Raw genomic sequence first — 15,606 nt, 5'->3', positions numbered from 1 at the left:
TCGAATACAAAGGGACAGAATGCTTGATCCTATGAATTCCTTTGAGTTCTAACGATTTGCCATTTTCTCAGAAACGTACTCCGTTTTCGTTGAGATGACAGCCAACAAGACCTAAAGATAGTCGCATAGTGTGAGGCATAAATTTATAAATGCTATGTTTTCTACACGGCCGTAGCGTGCTCACGATATGGAAAACCATCTTTTCTGTACACCGGAACAGAAACCGAAAAATATTGTTTATACAGCTGTGTTACATTGAAAAAATAAATAAATAAATAAATGAAATGATACATTTAACTTTCTTTTCATTTCAAACCATATAATTTCACGGAGGACAACGGCTGCGGGGTCAGCTAGTATGTATATAAAAATGAAACCCGTTTTCCGTTGTCACGGCATCACGCGTGAATGGCTGAACCGCTTTCACTAATTTTTTTTTTTTGTATTTGTTATTATTAGGAGAAGGTTCTTATGTACAAAAAAAAAAAATTACGAAAGTTGCCGGAAAACGCCTAAAAACAGTCCTTTTCTTTTTCCCATACAAACGTTTTATTTTGTATATACATATGTAAGTAAAAATAAATGTTTGTTTGTTAGTAACGCTAAGGCTCGAGAACGGCGAAACCAATCTTCATGAAATTTTCAGAAGTTGTTCGCTGTGGATCTGGAAAGGTTCAGAAATAAAACAAAAACTTCTCACAAGAAAAAGTCGAAAAATTGGAAATTTGCAAAAATTGACTTTTTTCATACAATTCTTTTTTCTTTTGTTTTTCAATATTTTGATTTGTAAATTATTTGAATCGTCCAATTTCGGTCGCTTGCTCTTTTATTCCGGCTATTTAAAAAAAAAAATTTTGAAAATTATTCAGTGAAAGCTTTATGTGTGTTTCAAACGAAGTGATCAATTACAGATTGAAATTTGTTACGAAGCAACGAAGACATCGCGCTAATATCGGTCGGCGTTCTTTTTGCCATCAACGCCAAGGCACATGAACGAGTACACCCAGGATGCGATGACATACGTGTGGAATTATGGATCGGGGTCAATCAGCAAGCGAACGTCGCGTTGTCACAACACGACTTTTCAAACAACAGTTACGATGTTCTTCTTTGGATGGTGGATAATGGTTCCACCAGATCAAATTGATGAAATCATTTCTGCGGAAATTCCTGATGCAGAGAAAGATCCAGTATCAAACGAAGTGATGAAAACCAATATGGTTCATGGACCTTGCGGACACCACAATCCCACTTCGGTTTGTATGTCTAACAATAAATGAACGAAACATAATCCACTTGCTTTTCTTTCGGAATCGCAAACTGGAAATGATGGATATCCACTCTATCGTCGTAGCTTATCAGATGACCATACAACTTAGAGTAGTGAATATCGAAGTTGACAACATATGGATCGTACTTTATTCTCCACTGTTGTCTAATTCACATTGAAAACTCATATCAATGTTTAGTATTGCAGTTTGGTATAATCTATAAAATACGTTTGTAAGTACGTTACCAAAGGAACCAATATGGCGGTTATTAGTCTTGAACGATACGGTCGATACGTGAACTGCAATAAAACGCTTTGTAGGGTATTTACTTTTGCAATTCATGAACGTTTTTCGACTGTTGGGGGTCAGCTAGCAATGTAATAAATGTTCATTTCGGTTATATTGTTTAGAGACTGTAGTATGTGATGTATGCAATGGAAAGGATCGCAAATGATTCTAAACTAAGATAATAAGAAATAGTTGTGTGTTCAGTTGAGAACACTTATGTTTAAGATATGTGAACATACTGTCGGTATGTACATTAGATTAGTATTAATTTATTATATGTGTATGTACTATACTCTGCATGTGGTGCATACCCGAATTAGGATAATAAAAGCTTTAAATAAAGGAGCTTTGGGCAACCAGACCTGAGTACTGTTTCAATCTCAAAACCCTTCGCATTGTGATCTTACATGTTGGTGAGCCCTAAGTTTTTAGAACACACAAGTGAAAAAAGTTGATGTGAAAGTGAAAAAGTGTGTTTAAAAAAATATTTTTTTACTAATATTAAAAAAAAAAACGAAAAGTTATCAAAACAAAAATTTTTATAATAACCAAATTCGCATCATAAACCAAATCCACAGTAGGACCAAGGTAAGAACATTTTTAATTTTTTTATTTATTTCATATACAAATATTTATTTTGTTTTTGGGAGAATGGAGAATCAAATTAAATTAGCAGAAGAACTGCAAAAACTTCATTTTAAGTCCATGAGTATGGATATAAATGAAGATTTAGGAAATTTAGAAAAACTCCAAGATGGTTGGGACAAAAAATGGTCAGAGTTTCAACAAAACCATTTAAAATTGTCCAAAGATCCCAAAAATAAAAAAGATAATTATTTTAAAAATGATGAAAAAGGGACGGTAGGTACGCTTTATTTAACAGCGTACGCCAAGTTAAGCAAATTGATTGCAATAATTTAAGAAAATAGAAAATGCTCCCAGGAAAATGCAATGCCTTCCACATCCTGGTTTAGTTCGCAGGCTTCAATTCTTATTAACAGAATTAGAAAAAATATATTGAAGACTGCGAAATAAACGATATATGCTATCTAGTCAGCATAAAGAGACTAATAGAAAAAACTCGTGACACTGTGCTTCAATTTATTAGCCAGCACGAAAATGAAGAGTTAAAAAATAAATTCTATGATTTAAGAAATAGATTTTACAAACTCAAAATCTATTACCAAAAAAATGCTGCCAATTTTACATGGCCTCAAGTTGAAATTCCCATTTTTTCAGGAGATTACGCTCAGTCGCAAAGTTCTAAAGAACTGTTTGAGCAACTGGTAGTCTCTCAAAATGTTTCTGACACGTATAAAATGTGTATTTTAAAAACTAAATTAAGAGGATCGGCTGCTAGTTGTATTGCAACCTGTCTTCAACCTCAACAAATTTTTCAGTTGCCTGGAACCTTCTTAATGAAAAATATGCTAATAAAAGGTTACTAGAAAATACTTATTTCAAACAAATTTTAGGTGCTTTTAGTGTACGAAAATTTCAAGAAAAAATTTCTGAAAGTACACGAGCATTGGAAAGCCTCAGTTTGTCTGCAGATAATTTGTTACAAGCTATATTAGACTATAGGTTTGTGCAAAAATTAGACAACAATTTAAGACTTAGGTATGAAAATTCGCTTAAAAACCCTAAGGAAATAGCTACCTTAAATTCACTGCAGTCGTTTCGGAAAAGGAATACACTAGAAGCAGCACAAGCCTCAAAAACATCATCTAAATTTCAAAATGCAGAATTTAAATGCATAATGGAATGTAATACGAGTACTTCACACAATATATTTTATTGTTATAAATTTAAAGCTCTTTCTACCCAGGCCAAATGGGATGCAGTAATGAAAAACAAATTATGCACCAAATATCTTAAAAAAGGGCACAATATTTTTTTTTTTCCAAGATTATTTTATTTATTGAATCTGCTTTTTCTTAAAGCCTAACAATAAGTTATAAAATCTTAAATCTAATTAAAAACTAGACAGGCTCAAGCAAGTGATTGAGCTGTTTTGGTGATACGTCGCTCTTTAATACGCAGGCATACATATGTATCTCTTCTTTTAAGTCGTGTTACGCATGTACCATGGTGAACACCTGATTGTTCTAAGTATTTTTGATTGAAACCTTTGTAATATATCAATATTAATTGCATAGGTCGTACCCCACAGTTGAATGCCATACATCCAAATCGGCTTTATGGCCACATTATATAAAAGCACTTTGTCGTCTAGGCTAAGTTTGGAGTTTTTATTTAAAAGCCAATTTAAATTTGCAGCTCTAATCTTCATACATGTTATTTTACTAGAGATGTGTTTTCTCCACGTGAGCCTTCTATCTAGGTGAATACCAAGATATGTTACTTCGTTCGCTTGGGGTACCAAAATTATATTTATTTTTACTGCCGCGCACATCTTTGGTCTAAAATGTGGCATTTGTTACGGCTCACTATAGCTGTGTCGTCCGCAAAAGTTGATGTTAATACATTATTAGCTGTTGGAAGATCTGCTGTATATATGATGTATAGTGTTGGGCCTAAAACACTACCCTGTGGTACACCAGCCCTTATCTGTCGTTCATCAGATATGAAATCTCCCACTTTTACCATAAATTTTCTATTTTTTAAATAAGACTCCAATGTTTTATACAATTCTAAAGGTACAGTTTTTTTAATCTTATATAAAATCTTTTTTTAATCTTATTGTGTCACATCTTATCAAACGCCTGAGCTACATCTAGAAATATTGCTGAACAGTACTCCCTGTGCTCAAATGCTTTCCTTATCTTGTTAGTAATTCTATTTACTTTCTCTATTGTGCCATGTTTCGCACGAAAACCAAATTGATGCATTGGTATTGTATTATTTTCGTGGAGGAAAGGAGACATCTTTGAAGGTAATACTTTTTCAAATACTCTTGAAAGACAGGGTAGAAAACTGATTGGTCTGTATGAAGACGGTTGTGTTAAGTCTTTCCCACGTTTACCTATCAAAATAACTCAATTAGCATTTTTGGTCTGTATGAAGACGGTTGTGTTAAGTCTTTCCCACGTTTACCTATCAAAATAACTCAATTAGCATTTTTGGGGAAATATTATCATGTCCCGGCGACTTTTTTGGATTAAGTTCTTTGATGATTTCAATAACTTCAGAAGGTGAAGTCTTAAGAGACTCGAGCGAGTCTTTAGCTGTGTTGGATAAAATTGACAGCTTAAAGTTGTTCTTTGGCAAATTGGATTAGAATACCTTTTCTAAGTGATTTGCAAAGCAATTAGCCTTTTCCTCGTCACTTCGAGCCCAATTTCCACCCAAGTTTCGTATAGGCATGTTTGAGTCAGTTGGTGGCTTCATGGTCTTTTGGACTTTCCAAAGGGAATTTTGATTGTTTGAATTTGGACACAGCTTCTTAATATACATTTCGGTGTTCAATTCTTCCTCACGTTTAAGCGTTTTTTTTTTTAATTTACGTATAGCAGATTTTAATTGAAGCTGAGTGGAAGTGGAACGATTTATCTGCCATTCACGTCTTGCACGCCTTTTTTTTCATTTACAAGCATTTCTATTTCTCTATTAGAGATTTTTCTGAAACCAAGGGGCTTATAGCTTTTGTTTGGCGTTGCTAAGACAGCTGCGCTAGTTTTTATGTCATTGACTTCTCTTATGCTTTCGTCAATATCTCTTCCTGTATTTATTTTGTACTCAATATTAATGTGGCTACAGACGTATTTTTTATATTTTAACCATTTAGACCCACTTTTGGATTAACGAATATGGGTTGTTCATATAACTTTATTATTACAAGAGAGTGAGCAGAAGATAGATCAGTACATGTATCAGCCGTTATGTGCGATTTATCTATATTTTTGATTACAGCAAAATCAATTAAATCTGGTATTTTCTTACGATCACTAGGCCAATATGTCGGCTTACCAGGAGATATTATTTCAATCCTTTCGGATTAATAAGACGTGAGCCCCAGTACGTGTGTTTTGCGTTGTAATCTCCACCTGCTAGAAATCTTTGACCTAGTGTTCCAAAAAAGTCTTTAAATTCGATTTATGTAATTTTAAACTGTCCCCATATAGCCGTAAGGGTTTAAGTCACAACCCCGATTTTTTAGTGATATTGTTGTAGCTTGTAACTATGGTGTAGCATGAGATTCTAGAGCAGTATTTCCCAAAGTGGGCGATAACGCCCCCTTGTGGGCGCTGAAGGTGTCAAGGGGGGCGGTAAGAGACCCAGAAAGAAAATGGAGGCGTTGGGTAGAGGCCTGGGGAGTTATTTGTAATTTTATTTAGCTAGGAGGCCTCTTAGACAACGACTACATGAGCTCTCGACTCTCAAAAACAACTTGTGAACATCAACTAATATGAATTAAAAGATTGCTCAAACTCGGTTCTATACTTCTCTCCGCGTAGTTCATATATCTGTCTTATTTTATTGAATATAGAAAAAATGAAAATCATGTCAATTGGTCGCTCCGTTTCATTACTGGGCATCTCGACAGGATAGAATTAATAGAATACTAACTGTCAAACGTATTGCTTTTGCCATTGCCAAATCTGTATGTGGGCATTTGCTATCATAGTATATTATAATCATTTGCGCAAAGGTGTAGGGTAGGTAGGTTCGAGCTGATGTAGCGCACGTTTTGAGCTTTTGAACTCCTTAAATCTTTTATGTGGAAAATAAAAAAGGATCTTTATCCTTTCTTACAAATGTATTTCTGGGAAAAATAAGATAATACGAAAAGGAGAAAGATCCTTTTTTACAAATGTATTTCTAGGAAAAATAAGAATTCATATTTTTGACTACTATATCATGATTGTGCTTAAGCATTCCTACATAAACAATGTAATATTTATTTTATATTCATTTGTGGTTTTGCGCGCAATAGATGAGCATTATTTACGCCCCCTTTACACTACTCGCGAAGTTAAACGTATTTCTCAAAGCAAAACAATGTCGGAAGTAAAAAAGAAGAGACGGAAATACTGTGCGGAATACATTAAATTCGGATTCATTGAAAATCCCACAAACCCATCCTCGCCTTTGTGTCTTCTATGTCTAAAAACATTTTCGAATGAAGCAATGAAGCCTTCAAGACTGCAAGATCATTTGAATAAAATGCATCCAGATAAGAGAGACAAGAATGTAGCATATTTTCAAGACCTAGAGAAGAAGCATAATACTTAGCCAAGTGTAGCAAAACTATTTTCGGCGGCTGCTAAGCAAGATGACGACGGACTTCGAGCTTCGCACAATATCTCTTTGTTAATTGCTCAAAAAGGCAAACCACATAACATCGGAGAAGAGTTAATATTGCCAGCAATAAATGAAGTAATAACTAACGTGCTTCATAAACCGACCGCAGATATTATCCGAAAAATTCCTTTGAGTAAAAATTCTGTGCAAAGACGAATTGATGAAATGGCTGAAAACATTGAAGAATCATTGTGCGATCACCTGAGGACAAGCCAATTCTCAATTCAGCTCGATGAGTCCACTTTACCAACTAATGAAGCATTGTTATTATTTCCCAGAAATTTAGACGGATGGCGCTCCGACTATGATAGGGTGCCATAAGGGCTTAATAGCGCACTTAAAAAATAAAATTGCAGATGTCCTTGGTGTACATTGTGTTATTAATAGACAACATTTAGTTGCTAGAAACTTAAGTGAAAAACTATTTCAATCACTGCAATATGTCATCAAAGGGGTCAATAAAATCCGCAACAGCTCTTTGATTGATAGATTATTTCATCAGCTTTGTGTTACTAATGACGAGGATTTCAATCGTTTGTTGTTTCATACTGAAGTTCGTTGGCTATCAAGAGGCAATTGTCTGACTCGATTCTACAACCTGGGGTCGAATCGTTACATCCGTGAACGTATCACTCGTCACGTAAAAGTCTGTATTTCGTATTATGACATACGTGATCGTAACGCTTATATACGTGATCGTAACGCTTCTATCGTAATCTGGCATGATGACACACGTGAACGAGTATATAAACGTATCCGTTCGTTCGAACCGTCACTCGAACGCAAACTACCGATCGTAACAGACGAATTATTTAAAAATGTGAGTATTTGGTAAATTTTAAATTTAAAATTTTTAATAATAAATCTATTTTAGGACAAATTATAATAAGCTAAATCCTAAACAAAAAGATGTGATGGCAGAATTCATGTCAAGCCATCCATGTTTGGCAAAAAATAACCTTCCAAACTCTGCGCAAGGAAGAATTGCATCCAACAAATTATGGGAGGAATGGCGAAGCAGCTTAATGCCGTGGGGCCACCAGTTAAAGATGCTAAGTTGTGGAGGAAGGTATGTATATAATTTATATGCAATATATTTTGATAAAATATTAATTTTTATGGTTTTTTTAGGTTTTTGCTGATCAAAAATATCAAGCAAAAAAAAAACTTTCCTTCAATAAGGCATCAAAGCAGCGAACTGGTGGAGGGCCCTATAATGAAAAGTTGATCACTGCGACGGACGAACTGCTAATTGAAGCAGCTGGACTCGAAGCTTGCGTAGAAGGCATAACAAATATTTCTGCATTTGGAAATAACCCAACTACGCAAGCTTCGACGTTTATCGTTAACTGTGATAGCAGTGATGAGGAGGCAAGCCCTTTCCCCAGCTCCTTACCAGGCCCAACACCTTCCACACAGTCGCTACTCGATACAAAAATACCAACAGAAAAAACTCCACGCACACCGAGGAGAAAAAGTAGGAGTGACGAGAAGTTGGAGTTACTTCAACAAAACATGAAGTCGCTATCGGCTTTTCAAAAAGGCATAGACCAGAAGCTTGATAGGTTAGTAGCAGCACAAGAAAAAATGCTGGCACTACAGGAAAAGCTGGTTGCCATTAAGTTGGAAAAGCACCGCATCCAACAATCAACAAGGGAAATAGACCACGAGATAAAAAAATTGGAGCTCGAAACCTTACGAAGGAATTTATTATAAAACTTGGTACATTTATGTAAATATTTTTAGTTTTAAGCATTTAATGAATTTTTCGTTTTAAGTATTTAATGAATTTTTAGTTTTAAGCATTTAATGAATTTTTTAATTTAATAGAGCTTTATTTTTTTTTGAATTTTATTTATTTAATATTTAAGAAATGTGATAAAACCAACAAACGTGATGAAACGACTAATAAAAATAATGCGTTTATATGAACAAAATTTTTGTATTTCAGTTCAGAAGGGAAAAAAATTTACAAGAATAAATACATAGACATTTTCATCTTCAATTTATTAAAGAGTGCATTATTTGATCCCTTATTGTTTGGCCGATTGCGGTAAGGCGGTTCGCTACCCCAGTGTCGATATCCGTTGTTTGATCAGATTCGCAATTCTGAGGATCATAATTTATTTTAAATTTTATGCAGATGTTGTGTAATGCTGCACAAACGTTAGCAAATCTTGCCACTTTTGTCGGATGGTACCTTCCTCTGCTGCCATATCCTAAAATTCTCCAGCGTCCTTTTAAAATTCCGATAGTTCGTTCGACGGTACATCTTGCCTTGGAATGTATTTCATTGAACATAGCTTCACTTGCACCCTCCGAAGCGTTTCTGTAAGGAGTTATGCACCATGGTTCCAATGGGTAGCCAGAATCCCCTGTTAAAATATAAATAAAATAAATGTGGTAAAAAGAACAAAATGAAAATATACCTAAAAGCCATGAATTTTCATTCCTGTTGTGCTGAAATCGTTCTTCCAAAACTCTTCGCTGGTCCGAGTGTTTCCAAACAAATGAGTCGTGGGCTGCACCACCGTATTGACAGTTAAAAGCCAAAATTTTGTAAGTGTGATCACATATCTGACAATACAAAATTTAACAAATATGCATAAATGTATATTCAAGAAATATATTATAAAAGCAACTTACTATCATAGCGTTGATACTATGGTAGCCTTTTCTATTGAAGTACATGTGCTCGTTCACTGTGGGTTTTTATAAGCCGATGTGGGTTCCATCAACGCACCCAATAACTAAAAATTATTTATAATTAGTAATATTACTATTTTAGTAAAGTGTATATTCACCTCCTGGAATTTTATATTGCTGCACAAACCACTCTTTACACGTAAGGGAATTCTCTGGTGTAAACCGTATAAACTGAGGGCACAACTTCGTTTCCATTTCTTTAAGTACATGGGATGTCAGCTTCGAAACAGTGCTTTGACAAATCCCGATTAAATAGTCACTACCTACACTGTGCTGGTATCCACCGCCAGCCAAATGTGAGAGCGTGGTTGCTAATTGTAGCACTGGAGGCACTGCTCTGACGTCAGATTGCGTTAAACATATATTATTTAGGACATATTCAAAAGCCTCTTTACTTAGACGAAATCGTTTTAAAAATCTGCAAAGAAAACTTCATTAATGAGGTTTCATGATTTAATTTTTATATACCTACGCTGTGTTCGGCAGTGCCAAAGGATTGCTCCGATTTCTTAGTTGCCTCCGCACTATTTTTTCATCACTATCACTCTCACTAGAGCTCAAATAAAAAAACAAAGTCGGATCCATCTTGATATTCAACCGTTTGATGTTTAAACTAACAAATTTATTAAATATTTTGCGACAGTTTTGACAGTTCCACATCAATTGCGACCTAAAAATACGATCCATAGCAATGTGGAATTTAAAAACTATTGTGAATTGAAAACACATTACGATCCGTTCGCTTTCGTATGTCATAATGCCAATCGCCACATACGATTGACGTATCACGTAATTTTCTTTCGTACGTTTGCCGATCCGTGCACGGATGTAACGATTCGACCCCTGTTTGACTCTGTTATAGATACAGAATTTCAAGACAAGCTCGTAACATCAATGAGTGATATAGCCTACATGACAGACTTGTATAAACTGTTCAACGACATAAATCTCCAACTGCAAGGCGATAAACTAAATTTAATTAAAACAAAAAACGTCGTTGCTGCTTTCGCAGCCAAACTGCTTCTACACAAAAACCGATCTCGCAATTGTACCCTGAATTGTGGTCAATCGTTCAACGATTCTTTATAGCATTCTCATTGTCATATTTGTGTGAACGTGGATTTAGTGCTGTGACAACACTGTTTACTAAAAATAGAAATCGTTTGCTTGGTAACCGAATGTGGCGACTTGCGACTGTTCTTATTAAACAGCATCAGATTCATCCTTCACATTAGTTTTTATAAATGGATCCATTATTTTAGTTTTATTTTTAATAAAAGTTTCTCTGTTTTAATACTATAAAGTTGTGTTTCAATAATCATTCTTATTGGCAGGTGGAGCCCGTAAGAGTGAACTTGAGACCTAAGCTCCGTTGTATGTTACCTATTGCGCTCAGATTTCAAGTTGCTGGTTATAGTAAAAGTTTCGCTTAGAATTCTCCGTTAATATACATATATAGGTCACAATAATTAATTAGAAGTTATAGTGGTTTTTAAATAGGTGAAAAAGGGGGGTGCTAAAAAAATATTTATCCTCAAAGTGGGCGGTAGACAAAATAAGTTTGGGAACCACTGTTCTAGAGCATAGTGGTTTAAACGATTTCTAATCAACACTGCCGTGCCACCATGCGCTTTTCCATCCGGATGATTTGTAACATATAGTTTAAATCCCGGTATATTGAAATTATATTTATTTGTTAGATGAGTTTCTGAAATAAGCATTACATCTTTAGTTTCAGACAAAAATCTGATAATCTCTAATTTATGTTGGTTAACACCATTAGCATTCCATATACAGATATTTAGTAAGCTTATTTTTTACTTAATAAATTTTGCAGCATTTGATTTTGTGATGTTATTAAATCTTAGATCATGTTTTGCATGGTAGACATAAGTTGTGTCATACACTGTGTAAGATTTATAATCATAGTTTCAATACCTCCATTTGGAGGATTTTGCGGCAGTTGCATTTGCACAGTGTTGCCTTTCGCCACATTTGCATAACTACCTTGCATATTATTATTGTTAGAAGTTATAGGATTTGAAATTTTTTCTGAGGTTACTATAATTTCATTACGGGGTGTTTGTAACATTTGGTTACGACGTGCTTGAATGCCCTGTGACAACTTCGATTTCAAATCTTTATATACAGGGCAACCTCTGCAGTTAGCAGTGTGATTTCCTCCGCAATTGCTGCATTTTATATTTAGATCTTCTTTCTTAAGGGTGCATTTAGAAGTGGGCTGTCCGATAAATAACCGACCTAACCATGATGCACGCGACTTTTTCAAAATTTTTTTTTTTATTTTTCTACATAATCTCCTTGTAACTCCACACACTTCTCCCAGCGATGCTCCCATCTCTGCAACCCTTCCAAATAGTACTTGGCGTCTTTGTCTGCAAAATACGAGTTCACGAAAGAGATTGCCTCCTCATTTGACGAAAATCTCTGGCCGCCGAGCGCAGTTTTAAGTTGAGGAAACAAAAAAAAGTCGCTTGGTGCTAGATCTGGTGAATAAGGTGGATGGTCAAGCAGTTCGAACCGCAATTCGTGGATTTTCGCCATGGCGACTGTTGAGGTGTGAGATGGTGCGTTGTCTTGGTGGAACAAGACTTTCTTTTTTTGCAAATGTGGCCGATTTTTCGAAATTTCTTCCTTTAGCTTGTCCAATAATGATGCGTAGTATGCTCCTGTTATAGTTTTTCCTTTTTCAAGATAGTCGATAGAAATAATTCCATGGCTGTCCCAAAAAACATTCGCCATCACTTTCCCAGCCGAATACACAGCTTTAGATTTTTTTGGAGCTGGTTCCCCCTTTTCAATCCACTGTTTAGATTGGTTTTTTGTTTCGGGCGTATAGTGATGAATCCAAGTTTCGTCTACAGTTATCAATCGGCGCCAAAACTCGGTCTTATTGCCTCTAAACTGAGCCAACAGAGCGCTGGAAATGTTCATGCGCGCACGTTTGTGGTCTAGCATAAGCAAACGCGGCACCCAACGCACGGACAGCTTTCTCATGCCCAAATCTTGGTTTAATCTGTGACAAACAGTTTCTTTTGACATCTTCATAATCTCAGCTATTTCCCTAACTTTAATCCGGCGGTCGTCTAGTACCAATTGATGAACTTTAGCGATGTTATCGTTAATGGTTACAGTTTTTGAACGCCCAGGACGTTCATCATCTTCCAAGCTCCTGCGACCACGTTTAAATTCAGCTGCCCAAAATTTTACGGTGGTAAACGATGGTGCAGAGTCACCATACACAGAGTCCAACTCATCTTTGATTTGTGAAGGCGTATTGCCGTTATAGTGGTTTTTAAATAGGTGAAAAAGGGGGGTGCTAAAAAAATATTTATCCTCAAAGTGGGCGGTAGACAAAATAAGTTTGGGAACCACTGTTCTAGAGCATAGTGGTTTAAACGATTTCTAATCAACACTGCCGTGCCACCATGCGCTTTTCCATCCGGATGATTTGTAACATATAGTTTAAATCCCGGTATATTGAAATTATATTTATTTGTTAGATGAGTTTCTGAAATAAGCATTACATCTTTAGTTTCAGACAAAAATCTGATAATCTCTAATTTATGTTGGTTAACACCATTAGCATTCCATATACAGATATTTAGTAAGCTTATTTTTTACTTAATAAATTTTGCAGCATTTGATTTTGTGATGTTATTAAATCTTAGATCATGTTTTGCATGGTAGACATAAGTTGTGTCATACACTGTGTAAGATTTATAATCATAGTTTCAATACCTCCATTTGGAGGATTTTGCGGCAGTTGCATTTGCACAGTGTTGCCTTTCGCCACATTTGCATAACTACCTTGCATATTATTATTGTTAGAAGTTATAGGATTTGAAATTTTTTCTGAGGTTACTATAATTTCATTACGGGGTGTTTGTAACATTTGGTTACGACGTGCTTGAATGCCCTGTGACAACTTCGATTTCAAATCTTTATATACAGGGCAACCTCTGCAGTTAGCAGTGTGATTTCCTCCGCAATTGCTGCATTTTATATTTAGATCTTCTTTCTTAAGGGTGCATTTAGAAGTGGGCTGTCCGATAAATAACCGACCTAACCATGATGCACGCGACTTTTTCAAAATTTTTTTTTTTATTTTTCTACATAATCTCCTTGTAACTCCACACACTTCTCCCAGCGATGCTCCCATCTCTGCAACCCTTCCAAATAGTACTTGGCGTCTTTGTCTGCAAAATACGAGTTCACGAAAGAGATTGCCTCCTCATTTGACGAAAATCTCTGGCCGCCGAGCGCAGTTTTAAGTTGAGGAAACAAAAAAAAGTCGCTTGGTGCTAGATCTGGTGAATAAGGTGGATGGTCAAGCAGTTCGAACCGCAATTCGTGGATTTTCGCCATGGCGACTGTTGAGGTGTGAGATGGTGCGTTGTCTTGGTGGAACAAGACTTTCTTTTTTTGCAAATGTGGCCGATTTTTCGAAATTTCTTCCTTTAGCTTGTCCAATAATGATGCGTAGTATGCTCCTGTTATAGTTTTTCCTTTTTCAAGATAGTCGATAGAAATAATTCCATGGCTGTCCCAAAAAACATTCGCCATCACTTTCCCAGCCGAATACACAGCTTTAGATTTTTTTGGAGCTGGTTCCCCCTTTTCAATCCACTGTTTAGATTGGTTTTTTGTTTCGGGCGTATAGTGATGAATCCAAGTTTCGTCTACAGTTATCAATCGGCGCCAAAACTCGGTCTTATTGCCTCTAAACTGAGCCAACAGAGCGCTGGAAATGTTCATGCGCGCACGTTTGTGGTCTAGCATAAGCAAACGCGGCACCCAACGCACGGACAGCTTTCTCATGCCCAAATCTTGGTTTAATCTGTGACAAACAGTTTCTTTTGACATCTTCATAATCTCAGCTATTTCCCTAACTTTAATCCGGCGGTCGTCTAGTACCAATTGATGAACTTTAGCGATGTTATCGTTAATGGTTACAGTTTTTGAACGCCCAGGACGTTCATCATCTTCCAAGCTCCTGCGACCACGTTTAAATTCAGCTGCCCAAAATTTTACGGTGGTAAACGATGGTGCAGAGTCACCATACACAGAGTCCAACTCATCTTTGATTTGTGAAGGCGTATTGCCTTTCAAAAAGAAAAATTTAATTACAGCTCGATATTCAATTTTTTCCATTTTGGGGAAATCACCGAAATAGACTCACAAAAACGACTTCTTCTTCTTCACTGGCGTAGACACCGCTTACGCGATTATAGCCGAGTCAACAACAGCGCGCCAATCGTTTCTTCTCTTCGCTACGTGGCGCCAATTGGATATTCCAAGCGAGGCCAGGTCCTTCTCCACTTGGTCCTGCCAACGGAGTGGAGGTCTTCCTCTTCCTCTGCTTCCCGCGGCGGGTACTGCGTCGAATGCTTTCAGAGCTGGAGTGTTTTCGTCCATCCGGACAACATGACTAGCGTAGCCGCTGTCTTTTAATTCGCTGAACTATGTCAATGTCGTCGTATATCTCGTACAGCTCATCGTTCCATCGAATGCGATATTCGCCGTGGCCAACGCGCAAAGGACCATAAATCTTTCGCAGAACTTTTCTCTCGAAAACTCGCAACGTCGACTCATCTGTTGTTGACATCGTCCAGGCCTCTGCACCATATAGCAGGACGGGAATTATGAGTGACTTATAGAGTTTGTTTTTTGTTTGTCGAGAGAGGACTTTGCTTCTCAATTGCCTACTTAGTCCGAAGTAGCACCTGTTGGCAAGAGTTATCCTGCGTTGGATTTCTAGGCTGACATTGTTGGTGGTGTTAATGCTGGTTCCTAAATAGACGAAATTATCTACAACTTCAAAGTTATGACTGTCAACAGTGACGTGAGTGCCAAGTCGCGAGTGCGACGACTGTTTGTTTGATGACAGGAGATATTTCGTCTTGCCCTCGTTCACTGCCAGACCCATTTGCGTTGCTTCCTTGTTCAGTCTGGAGAAAGCAGAACTAACGGCGCGGGTGTTGAGACCGATGATATCAATATAATATCGGCATACGCCAGCAGCTGTACACTCTTATAAAAGATTGTACCTGCT

At 36.6% G+C, this 15,606-nt stretch overlaps 1 long non-coding RNA gene across 1 annotated transcript; it reads left to right on the top strand.

Moving 5' to 3' along the window:
• Positions 1 to 2,306: 2,306 nt before the first annotated feature.
• On the top strand, positions 2,307 to 8,773 carry LOC125779630 (uncharacterized). The gene is made up of 3 exons (XR_007423417.1): positions 2,307 to 7,644; positions 7,699 to 7,893; positions 7,956 to 8,773. It is a non-coding gene; the product is annotated as an uncharacterized LOC125779630 (long non-coding RNA).
• The last annotated feature ends 6,833 nt before the right edge of the window (positions 8,774 to 15,606 follow it).

Source organism: Bactrocera dorsalis, chromosome 6, assembly GCF_023373825.1.
Source record: "Bactrocera dorsalis isolate Fly_Bdor chromosome 6, ASM2337382v1, whole genome shotgun sequence".
Classification (NCBI taxonomy): domain Eukaryota; kingdom Metazoa; phylum Arthropoda; class Insecta; order Diptera; family Tephritidae; genus Bactrocera; species Bactrocera dorsalis.
Note: the sequence above shows the minus strand (reverse complement) of the source record. Positions and strands in the feature narration are given on the sequence as shown.